Consider the following 14,080-nt stretch of genomic DNA (forward strand, 5'->3'; position numbering starts at 1 on the left):
TCAATCAATCCCCCCTCATTTCATCTTGAATCTCCAACCTTTCCCTGTCAACTGATTCCTCCTCTTCAAGGGGTCCCCCATGTTAAAAATAAAACCTTCATCATTTCTTCCTCCTCCTCTTCATCCATCATCACCACCATTCTGCCAGGATGTTATTTTATCTCTCTCCTCCTTTTCTCAGCCAAATTCCTAAAATAAACAATTTACACTCACTGCCTCTTCTTCCTCCACTCTCATTCTTGTCTAAATTCCATCTTCAATACTGGACTTTAGTTTCTCTCCCCAAAGATAATGGCAATCTCTTAATTAGCAAATAAAATGGTCATTTCTTTGGTCAATGAGTTTTTTCTCTCTCCCTTCTTTATCTCCTCTTTCCCCAAGACAGCAACCATCTAAGTTAAGTAAGTTATACAAATATGGGGGGGATGGAAGGAGGGGAGATACTTCTCAGTCTGTCTGCTCCATCTGACTCTGTTGATCTTCCCCCTGGTTCTCGTCTCTCCAGATTTCCTTGACACTCTCCTCTCCTGGATGTCCTCCTACTTTCCAATTTTCTTTGCTGGTTCATCACATCTGTCGTATTCCTTCAGATTTTGTCCTAGCCTTTCCTCTGAGTTTTAGTCCCATATCACCAATGACTATTTGGACATTTCAACACAAAAACCAAACTCATTCTCTTTCTCCCAAATCCTACCAATTTCCTTCCCAATTTTAGTCTTCCCGTCAAAGGCACAACCATCCTTGCAAACCTTCCCAGGATCGATATCTTGGGCTTATTCTGATTCCTCCCATATCTTCCCTCCATGAATTCACTCATGACAAATTGATCAAAACCAAATGAGGTAAGGAGTCACATCACAAACTTCTCACTCCACGTGCTGTTAGCAGACATATAAAATAAAACAACGATCCCAACCATTTCCCATGTTTTCCCCATAACAAGTAAACAGGAAGCTCCTGAACTAGTGTCATCCTAATTAAAGACAATATTCTATTTTGTGTTTATTCCGATGTCTTCTGAAGTGATTCTTTTACAGAAACATTTAACATATCATAGAGTTGATATGGCAAGTTGCTCCTTCTGGACTGCATATTTTTATTTCAAAATTATGAATTTAATTACCATCTCTAAGCTGATGATTCTCAAATCTACCTATCTTGTGCTGAGCAAACAAGTAGAACCAGGAATACGGTATACACAGCAACAGCAAGATAGTATGATGATCAACTATGAACGACTTGGTTCTTCTCAGAGGATCCATGACCCAAGGCAAGAGTTCCATTTTTTTTCCTCTCTCTCTTGCTTATCTGCTCTCCCCCCAAGACAGCAAGCCATCTGGTTTATAGGTTAAATAAGTTATACAAGTACACTCATTTTAAGAATATCAGAACAAAAAGGGAAAATGTAAGAAAGAAAAAAATAAACAAAAAAAGATGAAAATAGTAAGCTTCAATCCGCATTCAATCTTCGTAGTTCTCCCTCTGGATGAAGATGGCATTTTCCATCCCAAATCTCTTGGAATTGTCTTGGATCATCACATTGCTGAAAACTAAGTCTATCAAAATTGATCATCCCATAATCTTGCTGTTACTGTATACAATGTTCCAGGCTTTGCTTCTTTTTTTATTTTTATTTTTTCCTGAGGCAATTGGGGTTAAGTGACTTGCCCAGGATGACATAGAAAGTGTTAAGTGTCTGAGGTCAAATGTGAATTCAAGTCTTCCGAACTTCAGGGCCAATGTTCTATCCACTGTACCACCTAGCTGCCCCCAGGCCTTGCTTCTTAAGACTAAAACTACTTGGCTAGAAACTGGAAGATGAATGGATGTCCATCAGTTGGAGAATGGTTGGGTAAATTGTGGTATATGAAGGTTATGGAATATTATTGCTCTGTAAGAAATGACCAGCAGGAGGAATACAGAGAGGCCTGGAGAGACTTACATCAACTGTTGCTGAGTGAAACAAGCAGCACCAGAAGATCGCTGTACACTTCAATGCTGTATGAGGAGGTATTCTGATGGAAGTGGAAATCTTCAACATAAAGAAGATCCAACTCACTTCCAGTTGATCAATGATGGACAGAAACAACTACAGCCAGAGAAGGAACACTGGGAGGCGAATATAAATTGTTAGCACTAATATCTGTCTACCCAGGTTACTTATACCTTCGGAATCTAATACTTAACATGCAACAAGAAAATGGGATTTACACACATATATTGTATCTAGGTTATATTGTAACACATGTAAAATGTATGGGATTGCCTGTTATCAAGGGGAGGGAGTAGAAGGAGGGGTTAATGTGGAAAAATGAATACAAGGGATAATATTATTAAAAAATTTACTCATGCATATAAACTGTCAAAAAAATTTATATATAAATAAAAGTTGACTACTGAAAAAAAAGAGACTAAAACTACTTAATTCAATTCCACAAGCATTTATTTAATGAAAGTCAGGAAGACTCTTCTTCCAGAGTTCAAAACTGACCTTAGACACCTACTAGCTGTGTGACCCTGTGAAAATCACTTAACTCTGTTTCCCTCAGTTTCCTCATCTGTAAAATGAGCTTGAAAAGGAAAATGCAAATGACGCAATATTTTGGCCAAATGTGGTTGTGAAGAATTGGACACGACTAAACAATAACAACAAAAAAGGTGCTTAATAAATGCTTATCAACTTGACTTATCTCCCTGGCATTTAGCACAGTGTCTGGCATATTCTTTCCCAATTCCCCCTTTAATGCTAGTGTCTTTATTCTGAAATTGCCTCCCATTAATAATGTGTACATATTGTTCATACAAAGCTATTTACATCTTGTATCCCACTTTAGACTGGAAGCCCTTTGAAGGCAGGGACCATGCTTTTGCCTTTCTTTGTATTCCCATTACTTAGTACAGTCCCTGGCGTACAGTAGTGCCTAATAAATGCTTGTTATTGTTGCCTTTCTTTATATTCCCATTACTTAGTTCTGTCCCTGCCATATAGTAGGTGCCTAATAAATGCTTGTTACTGAGGGAGTTTCTCCAAAAGCGGGAGACCTAGTCCCAATCTCTTTGATATTCCTAAATTTTACTTTTTTCACAAGATAATACATTGAGCCCAGTTCGTAAATCTTACACAGGCACCACAAATGGATCAATAAACTCTCCCCCCCCTCCCTTCTCTGAAAAAGAAAAATGTATGATGAGTAACATTTGGGAAACTGCGCCAACGACCTGAAGCTTCTCCCTGAAACAAAATCCATCTTTTTCATTCCAATTTTCTCTCGGTGATCCTATGTAGTCACAACTCATGAATGATCACAGTCCCTGTATTTGAAGAATTGAAAGTTGTGGGCGACCCAAGGGGTAATGAAAAGACAGAAGGTGGGCACAAATGGACCGCAACATATTAGCGGTGACAAATGGCACCCTTGAAGCAAGAAGCCATGCACAAGATATATCTAACAAGATGGCTGGGAAAGGAGACAGAACAACCAAAGGAGGCAGTGAAACTGAGAGAATAGATGGATAAAAACCATGTGCTGTGTGGAGATGAAAAACATTTATTAAATGCTTAGTGTATACCAGCCACTGTACTAAACTATGGATTTATGGGTGCTTGGAAGCATTTATTAAATACTTAGTGTATACCAGCCACTGTGCTAGGCTGTGGGGTTACAAATGCTTAAAGACACTCCTTGGGGCAGCTAGGTGGCGCAGTGGATAGAGCACCAGCCAGCCCTGAATTCAGGAGGACCCGAGTTCAAATCCGGTCTCAGACACTTAACACTTCCTAGCTGTGTGACCCTGGGCGAGTCACTTAACCCCAATTGCCTCAGTGAAAGAAAGGCAAGGGGAAAGGCAGGAAGGAAGAATTGTTTTTTTAATTTTTTTTTTGAACTCACATTCTAAATAAGAATCCTTAAGCCTTCATTTGCAAGCTTTTAAAAATATTTTAATGCTCTTATTTCAATATAATTGGTTTTGTTGTGCATAAGAATAAACCCCCAAATCTGAAAGTTTTGGGGGAAATGTATTAGATCATTTGGTAGAAAAGAGTGAGACAGAAAGGAGATGTGGCTCCCTTTCCTCAGGTTCTGGAAGATTTACATTATCTAGAATTTTGACAAAGCTACCAGACATACACAGTTAAGCAATTTTGCTGAGAGAGCATCTTGAAAAGCAAGGTAGATTGACACAGATATAGAGTAAATGTAGACATGCAATAAAATTTAGGTGAAGTTAAAACCCGAGCTTGGCAAGACCCCAGGTGACCCTGAATCCCTTATGATCTTCTCTTGCATTCTTGGAGAGTTACTGAGGTCAAAGTGACATTCTGGGTTCAATCTCTAGTTAGATTTCAGAGGAAGAATAATCAATAAGTTTTCCAAATAATAAAGCATTTTCTACAGTTTCCTTTTACAATCCTAAATATTTTATTTTATGAATTAAAAAAATTATTATGAGAAGACATTTTTAGGCTTTATCATCTTGATTGCCAAAGAATTACATGACACATAAAAAAGGCTCAAGACCTATTGTTCTTACAGGAGAGATAATTATATAAATGAGAATGGTAGAGGGGAAAGGATGTTCTCTCTTAGAAAATCACAGGAATGGTATGGGGGGCATGGAAAGTTGATTGATGAATTCCAAAGATAGTCTCCCAAGCAAGAAGTAGGGGAGAGGGAAGAAATAGGGCAAAGTAAATAGCAAGAAGTTGACCTATATGGAGGGGCTATAAGAATAGTCTAGGAGTTTGGGACTGGGTGGGTATAGTAGTGACGGTGAATTTGCATGGGGTCCCAGAACAAAGCTGAGTGAAAGTTCCAAAATATCCAGAAACCCAATGACTCAGCAAGTCTCTAGGTTTCCTAGATCTTTGAAAAATTATGGAGAATGCGGGAGATTGACATTCAAATATTCACCTGATTTTTAACAAAAAACAGAATCTTCAAAGCATAAGTCAGTGAAATTCTGTGAAGCTATTACTTCTACTTATGATGGAGAAGAATGGTATAGATAACCAAAGTAGCAGATATTTCCCATGAATCATACCTCATCTTTTGTAAAGGTTTCAGAGCCTTAACCAGGAATCCCAGAATTCAGGGCAAAGTGGGAGTGAAAATGGCAACTTAAAAAATGACTCCTCCTATTCGTGGGACACTGACGTATTAGACCTGGATAGGACCTCGAAAACTATCTCATCCAATTGCCCCATTTTAGAAGGAAAGGTAAAATATGACCAAATTAAATGAGTCGCCACATAGGTAGTAAGTGGAAGAGGCAGGATTTGAATCCAGGTCACCAACCTCCAAACCCAGAATCTCCCCTATACCATGTTGGTACTCATGATTGAGTAGATATTAGAGAAAGGTCATAGAATAGACAGAGTTTGAGGAAGTAGGAGGTCAAGCAGTCCAAAGAGATTAGGATGGAAATAAATATTGAATTTACAATATGGAGGGAAGGACGTGGAGGCCACAGATCTAGACAGCCCAAGTTCTATATTTGCAAAAGGGCAAGCTGGTACACAGTAGGCATCTATTCCCTTCCCTTATAGATCCTGGGAGAAAGGAAGTCCTTGGTATTTTCTATCTCCATTTGAAATATCAGCTCTTGGTCCTGTGACTTTTACAAATAGCTTTACCAAGAGGGATGTTGTGAAATGGATAGATCTTATTAGCATCCTAGAAATTATGTTAAAGCCTAGATGATAACTGATAAAAAGCCCCATGTTGCAGGATATTTACATTCTGCTATATCATCATTTAGAATGACTGCAGGAAGTTTTAATTAATAACTGGCTGTCTTAAAATATCTCCAGAATTGGTTTATTTTTTATTAAAATGTGAATTCTGAATTCAAGCTTGCATAAACAGAAATAAACTAGGGAAGAGATTTTTTATGCTTTCTGTCAACAACTCAGAGCAAAAACTACAGTTTCTGGTCTGCTCATTGAAGAAGAAATTGAATTTTTCAATCTATTTTTGGATAAAACTTACTACTTTAAGTATTCTAATGAGTTAACTGACTTTGACTAGAAGATGTTCGTTTTAACTTTTGCAAAACCGGGAGATCTATTAGTTATTTTGACTTAAAAATTGTTACATTTAAGTTTTGCTCAAACAGAAATGAGATCTGAAATTTCAGTACCAAAAGGGAAACTCCCCCATCAAAAAGTAAGTACTTTGAGGGTAAGGACCATTTAAAAAATAACATTTAGCACAGAGCCTGACTATGTTTAATAAATGTCTGTTGACTCACTTAAAGGTATTTCAAACTTGAGTGGAGCAGAAAGAGGAAAAACCAGATGAATTCACTCTACATAAGGCTGTAGATAGTGACATGTCATGCTTCTCCTGGAATTTGTACATAGCCAGGTGACTATTGACTAGAGCAATTTCTCAAATACAAGAATTACTATATATGATTTTCTTATTCAGCCATTCTCCTCTGATAGGCATCTACTCAGTTTCCAGTTCCTTGCCACTACAAAATAGGCTGCCACAAACATTTTTTGTACACGTAGGTCCTTTTCTCTTTTGTACACATAGGATATTTATGGAGGAATAATTATGTGCTGATTGATTTCATATTCTCACATTGGATTTGGCTTAAAGAGGGAATAATAAGTATATTTAATTTGGTATAGAAATGTGTCTCACCCTATAGGGAAGTAGGATGGGAAAAGGGAAAGGGGAGAGAAAGAGAGAAGGAAGGGAGAGGGAGGAGAGAGAGAGAGAAGGGAGAGGGAGGTCAAATTGAAAGAGGTAGCAGACAGAAGCAAAACACTGATGAGGAAAAAAAGGGTAAAGGAGAGAGAAAAATATAACCTGAGAAAAATAGTATGGCAGGAAATACAGAGTTAATGATCTTAACTATGAATGTGAATGGGATGAATTCTCCCATAAAAACAAAAGCAGATCATAGAATGAATTAAAGGCCAAAATCCTTCAGATGTTATTTACAAGAAACACATTTGAAGCAGAGAGAGAGAACATACAGAGTAAGGTAAAAGGCAGCAGCAAAATATATTATGCTTCAGCTGAAGTGCTTTTATATTCTGTATCTGTATATTGACTGTGTGATGGATATGTCTTAGTTTCCTATCAGACCATAGGCTTCTTTGTGACCATTCTTCAATAGACAATAGATAGCCTAAGTATTGAGAGGTTCTCATATGATTCTGTGATCTCACGGATGAAGATATTTTCACAAATAATACAGATTTTAATCCATTCATATCTGCCTGTCATCCATGAATTGTGTCCACATTCTCTCATAATCTGGATACAGAAATCTAGTCAATGTGCTTTGGGTTCTCCTTGTTTTCTCTTAACACAGTAACAAACCATGGTGAACATGGCTCTGCCTATTCGTCATCTTTTGATCCTACCATGTGGCCAGCCCATTTTCTGTTTTTGCTCATGTTTCTCTGCATATTTTGCTTGGGTTCACTATTTAATTCTGTTTGTGATATCTTGTGGGATACTCATACCCACCATGCACTTCTTCACTGTACCCTCAATGACATTCATTCTTAATTTTTCATACTGAGGTTTTCCTTAATGCTCAGCCATACCAGAACACCGATAGAATTCTGGCATTTAGAAAATGAATCTTTGTTTCAGGGAGAAGTTTGAAATCATTCAAAGGACTTTGACATTTTCTAAAGGCAATTTTTCTAAAGAAAACAGATATCCTAAATACCTTGGATTAAGCTTTGCCTTCAACAAAAGCTTGATGGCAGAGTGAATGATATAATGTTAATACCAAATAGGGAGGCACTGATATACACATAAGATTCACTGAATACAGGTGCTGAAAAACAGTTATCTTTCTAGCCTATGATCTTAAACCTTCTTTCCACAGAATATGATGCCGGCAAAGAATACTGAACCTGAAGTCAAGAGAACCCCATTCAAATTCTGTCTAACTAAACACGAGGACAAAACACTTCATCTATCTTGGACTCATTTTCCTTAATCTGTAAAAATAAGAAGATTGAATTAGATGATCTGAAATTCTTTCATCTCCTCTTGAGTATGAATCTTAAACTATCAGGTATTATGAAATATGCAGAGGAATAGCAGCTGACATATCAAGGAGTTCACCATTTAGTTGGGAAAACAATAATTAACACACATGAAAAAATCCACACAGGGAGTCAACGATGCTTTTTAATTAACAACAACAAAAAAAAAATATGACATCAAAACCAAGGCTTTCCTTTTATACATGATAAAATTCAGAAATTAGGAGTAGGTAGGTAGAAAAGAATGATCACACATCTTTTGCCTACTTCTAAATTTTGGCTCAATCTCATTTGCATTTTAAGATAGAAAGGATTTGGGGAGTTTCTAAGTCAAATATTTGTCTGAGACAAAAGGCTTATCCCAGTCAGAGACAAAAGAATTAAAACACTTGATTTTAGCTTTAGGAAAACTGTGGCTTTTCTAAGCTGGTTATCACGACTCAGCCTATGACCTGATGGAAGAGGTATAAGCCTGCCCTTATTAGTGAAAAGATTTAGATACTAGTAGATTGGAGCTGAGACATTATCAGATGTCCCAAAAGAAAAGAAATACAGCTAGCTGTGTGACCGTGTGACCCTGAGCAAGTCACTTAACCCCAATTGCCTCAGGGGAAAAAAAAAGAAAAGAAAAGAAAGGAAAGAAATACAGAAACAAGTAGCAGGTATTGCCTAAAGATAGATGGAATGATGTACCTAGTAGGCAGAGGCTCAAGATGAACCTCTGAGGAACAACAAAGATATGACATGAAGTCTGGCTACAAATATACCAGAAAATAGTGCCCATCAGAAACTTGGTCTAGAAAGAATAACCCAATTACCTTAAAAGGATGAATCACAATCCTCCATTAAACACATGAATTGCCCCTTCATACATGCTTCCTAGCCACACATATTCCCTATGTGGGCCAATATGATGGTTCTTACATCTATCTGTTCACCCTTCCCATTGACTGTATGTATATTTATGGGAAAAGTATACTCAAAGAAAAGGTGAAGGGGAAATCACCACTGATACATTTCTTACTCAGCTATTTAAATATTTTTGTTTTGAAGTAATAATTACTTCTATTCTCTGACTAGTAAAAGTAGAAACATTGATGGGTGCTTATGAGTATTTTTTATTAATGGAGGTCATGCTTTCCACTAGAACATAATTCATTGCTCTGCTTTATTTTTACAAATAAAGAAACTGAGATTCAAAGAGGAGATGTGATTTGGTGAAAATCGCATAGCTAATTAGTAAGAACAATGCTTTAAACCTGGGGATCGATTTTTTGAGGGATACTTTAATAAACAACACAAAGAGAATATATAAATGGTACACGAAAAAGAAGCTCTTATCACTAGTTGGAACCATTCACCTTAATTCCTGTCTCTGGGACTTAGTTTTCTCATTTATAAAACTAATGTGTGGTACAATGGGAAAAACACTGGCTTTGGAAAGAAAGGACCTGGATTCAAGTTCAGATTCAGCTACATCCTAGGGCAAGTAAGGAGACTGGGAAGCATCACGATGGAGAAGGTTGGGCAAATGGGATGGAGGCCGAATAGGGGAGATCTTGGGATTTCAGGTTTCTAGCTTCTGTGCAAGAATGGCACAAGAAGGACCTTTAGCTGAAGGAGGAGGAGGAATTATGAAAGTGATTTGGAGGACTGTGCAGAAGGCCTGAGACTGAATTTGGAGAAGGGGAATCTCAAAGGAGAAAAACAAGAAAGCTGTATTTAATCAAAGGAGATACAGTTTGTAAAGCACTTGGCACCGTGCCTGGCACACAGCAGGCACTATCTAAATATTTATTCCTTTCCCTTCCTTTAGGTAAATGAGAAAGAGCCAAAGGAAAATATCTAAAACTGAACTGGATTTGGAATTAGAAAGACCCACGCTCAATTCTGTTCTCAGACACATACTCAGATCATAGGCAAGTCGCTTAACCTGTCTGCTTCAGTTTCCTCATTTGTAAAATAAGAATCTTAGTAGTGACTGCTTCCCAGGGTTGTTGAGAGGAAATGAGATAATAATTGTAAAGTGCTTTGCAGGCCTGAAAGTGTCATACAAATGCTTTATGGGTTTATTAATGGTTTATTAAAGGATTGCCCAGGTGAAGCTGGACTGAAGACATTTGTGATAGGTCAGGTGTAACTAGTTATCATCAGCCGTATACTCTGATCTCTGGGGTACAGTGGAAGGGGGCCATCCAGCCCTAAGGACAATCAAAGCTGGGGATCCAGAGCACTTCAGGTGACAGGGACATTTAACCTGCCATAAAGGCCAGTGCATTCTGATCCACTCTTTCCACCTAGGAATCGTAGCTCATTTTTTCACAGCAGTTCTAAGTTTTTGTTTCAAAATAAGGCTAGTTCATTGGGAGAGTGACAATATAGAGAAATATATTTTTTCTAGCCCCAAGAAATAGAGTGGGAGACATACATACACACAAAATTGTCTGTTGTCTTAAGCATGTTGTTATTTGTCATCTCTACTTATCAACCTGAAAGGCTTATTTTAAATATGAATTTTCAGGTGTATCATGTTCCATTTCTGTCCCGGCTGATAGGGAGTCCTAATTTTGCATCCTTGTAGTGGTCACTGATAACCAAGGGCATGTTTAGCCAATAAACCACAGTGCTGATTAATGTTTTCTAAGAGACACCACTCACATCCCTCTGCATCCCCTACTGCCACCTAAAAATCCTCCAAACAAATCACTACCAGCTATTGCCCATCAGCAATAAATGTGCCAGCCAAATGCTTCACCCTGGTTTATTCATATATAATCACTAAGAAGAATGCTCCATTAACTAGCCAGTTTTCACTTTTAATTGTTTTTATAGCACTACTTTCATCAGTGAAATTTAAAGATGCCAAAAAGGAGATTGTGAATTTGGAAGGTCACTTTTTAAAATAATTTCTTCATCAAAAAAGGTGAATATTTTCTTAAGCTTTGAACGACTGATTCTGTTTTACAGGAACTCAGGAAGATTTGAGTTCAAATTCAGGCTCAAACACTTACTGTATGACTTTGGACAAGTCACTTAATCTCTATCTGCCCGTTTCCTCATTTGTAAAATGAGAATAAGAAATAGCAACTACCTTCCAAGGTTTTATTTTGTATAGAACCTCACTATCCTGAAGTTGGAAAAGAAAAAATACATTTTTGAGAAGCCAAAATAGATGCTTTAAAGCCTATGTGTTAAAGGGTTGAAATGAGATAAAAAGCTTAAAGAGATAGAGAAATGCTGGCTAATATTATTAGTAATCCTTTCTACTAAAGATCCCTCCAAGTTGTGCTTATTAATGATAGGCAAACTTTCTGTGAAATCAGGCCCTCCTTTTAAGTTACAAATTCACTTAGAATTTGGTTATCACCTTAATTTAAATATACTAAGACTAAACTTGATCATAGAAAAGTCATTTTGTCTAGAACTTCACTATCCTGAAGTTGAGAAAGACAAAAATATATTTCTGAGAAGCCAAAACAGATGCTTTAAAACCTATTTGTTAAATGTTAACCTGATTACTCATGTGCCCTCAAAATCCCTTCTATAACTTACTCTTCTTGAGACACAATTCTAATGAACGCTATCACCTGGTTTCCTAACACATTGAAGATTTGATGCAGAAAATCGGAAAGCAGGGAAGTAAGAGAAAAACCAGAGCTAAGGCAAAGAACCACCCCGACCTTGTGATTCTGATAACGGCGACAGAAATATTCTACAAATAGACAGAAAGACCAGAACTCAACCATCTCAGCAATATGGAAGCAGTTAGTACAGCAAGAGGTAACTATATATATACATTTTGATAGTCCCTATGGGGTCATTTTTGCATCTCAAATATTTGATATTATAACTATCCCCCCAAAATTAATTAGTTCTCATATCTTAAGGAGACTTAGACATTTTAAAAAACATTAACAAAATATTTTCATCAAAAAATACCATTTCTAACCCATTTTATGGTGAATGGGGGGGAGAAACATTTTAGTTACATAATTTTATTTATGCAGACCAACTCATTCCCAATTCTGGATGAAGCATTCTGAAAAAGTCCAATTTATAGATTAGAAATAAGGAATACAACAACCTGCCTCTCCTTCTAGAGAGGTACCTATACCCAATTTGTATAACACAGTAAGAAGTGGAAAGGCAAGCAGTGGAAGCCATCCCTCCCAATTCCAAGGTATTGATTTAACCCCTGGAGAAATAAAACCGCTGAACTCACCGAGAGACAACCTGGAAGAAGCAGAGACTGGACAGGAGACTCTTGGTGGAGAAGGTGAGGCCCTGGATAAAATACCCCAAAGTTTAAACATCCATGCCCCAAGGCTGTAAGTGGATTATACAAGTCAGCCGAGGCTCTCATGGAATCCTCCCAAGTCAACCTGAAGGCAATCAGCCCTGAGCATTAGGAGAAAGAGGACCCAGGGAAGCCTTAACACCTGCTGGAAGTGAAGGGGGATCAAAGAGTAACAGCAGTACTACTGGGCTTATATCCCAAAGAAATACTAAAGAGTGGAAAGGGTCCTGTATGTGCCAAAATGTTTGTGGCAGCTCTTTTTGTTGTAGCTAGAAACTGGAAGATGAATGGATGTCCATCAATTGGAGAATGGTTGGGTAAATTGTGGTATATGAAGGTTATGGAATATTATTGCTCGGTAAGAAATGACCAGCAGGAGGAATACAGAGAGGCCTGGAGAGACTTAAATCAACTGATGCTGAGTGAAATGAGCAGAACCAGAAGATCGCTGTACACTTCAATGCTGTATGAGGATGTATTCTGATGGAAGTGGAAATCTTCAACATAAAGAAGATCCAACTCACTTGCAGTTGATCAATGACGGACAGAAACAACTACACCCAGAGAAGGAACACTGGGAAGCGAATGTAAATTGTTAGCACTAATATCTGTCTGCCCAGGTTACATGTACCTTCGGAATCTAATGCTTATTGTGCAACAAGAAAATGGTATTTACACACATGTATTGTATCTAGGTTATATTGTAACACAAGTAAAATGTATGGGATTACCTGCCATGGGGGGGGGGAGGGAATAGAGGGAGGGGGGGATAATTTGGAAAAATGAATACAAGGGATAATATTATAAAAAATATATAATAAAAATCATTAAAAAAAAAAAAAGAGTAACAGCAGTTAAGCTGACATGGGAGTCCTAGGGGCTACGGAGACTCCCAGGGGGAGGGGAGCAGCATTTTTACTTGAGTTTCGATGTCATTTGGTGTGCAAATTATTATTATTTCTTTAGCCTCACTTGTTTCAAAAGCTGATGGTCATTTCTGGAAGGGTTCTACTATCTAAGTTTTCAAGTTTTCCCTGGGATGGAACCTTGCAAGCCACATCAATGAACTGTCCATAAGGTATTTCCAGGCTCCTTGTGACAGCTTACAAGTTACATGTACACTCAGGTCCTCCCCTGATGGCTTCTCAGAAGCTGCAAAACTCTGCCAGCCGAACCTAAGTGTGGGCAGGACTTGCCAGCCTGAAAATGCTTCAGGTACTCAACTGGCACCAGTCGGCCATTGTTGTCTGGGGACCAGTTTAGCAAAATACAGGGAAGACCCTCAGGGAAGGCTGGATGCCAGGAACAAATGTTTTTGCACAATAATTTGAAAAACAAAATCTGGTATCCAAGTATCAGAATTTCCACAAGTGTTCTTACAGAGAAACCAAAACATGGCCTCTTCTGATGGTCTCTCCAAAGGCCACATCTATGGGACCTAAAAATAGTGACTGCATGGCATTGTCATTGAATTGACTGGACAACAGACTAAGACAACTGCCTGTCTCCAGTGGGTTCACCAGACCATACATGGTCTTGTGGAAATTAAAATATATATAAATGGAAATATAATAATAAATATATAATATATATAAAATAAAAATTAAACAAATAAATGAAACATATATTACATATATAATATATATGAATAAATTATATACATAAATATTACATATAACATAATTTTTTAATATTTTGATTTAATTTAATATATAATATAATGTAATATAATTTAAGCATAAAAAATAAATATAAATAAG

General features: G+C 37.5%; 1 long non-coding RNA gene across 1 annotated transcript in view; it reads right to left on the reverse strand.

The window, feature by feature from the left end:
- Positions 1 to 12,382, reverse strand: part of LOC141544840 (uncharacterized) — an 81,047-nt gene extending 68,665 nt beyond the window's left edge. The window contains exon 1 of the long non-coding RNA XR_012482820.1: positions 12,246 to 12,382. This is a non-coding gene — a long non-coding RNA (uncharacterized LOC141544840). The remainder of the gene's footprint in view (positions 1 to 12,245) is intronic.
- Positions 12,383 to 14,080: the final 1,698 nt, after the last annotated feature.

The sequence above is a fragment of the Sminthopsis crassicaudata genome, chromosome 5 (genome assembly GCF_048593235.1).
Source record: "Sminthopsis crassicaudata isolate SCR6 chromosome 5, ASM4859323v1, whole genome shotgun sequence".
Classification (NCBI taxonomy): domain Eukaryota; kingdom Metazoa; phylum Chordata; class Mammalia; order Dasyuromorphia; family Dasyuridae; genus Sminthopsis; species Sminthopsis crassicaudata.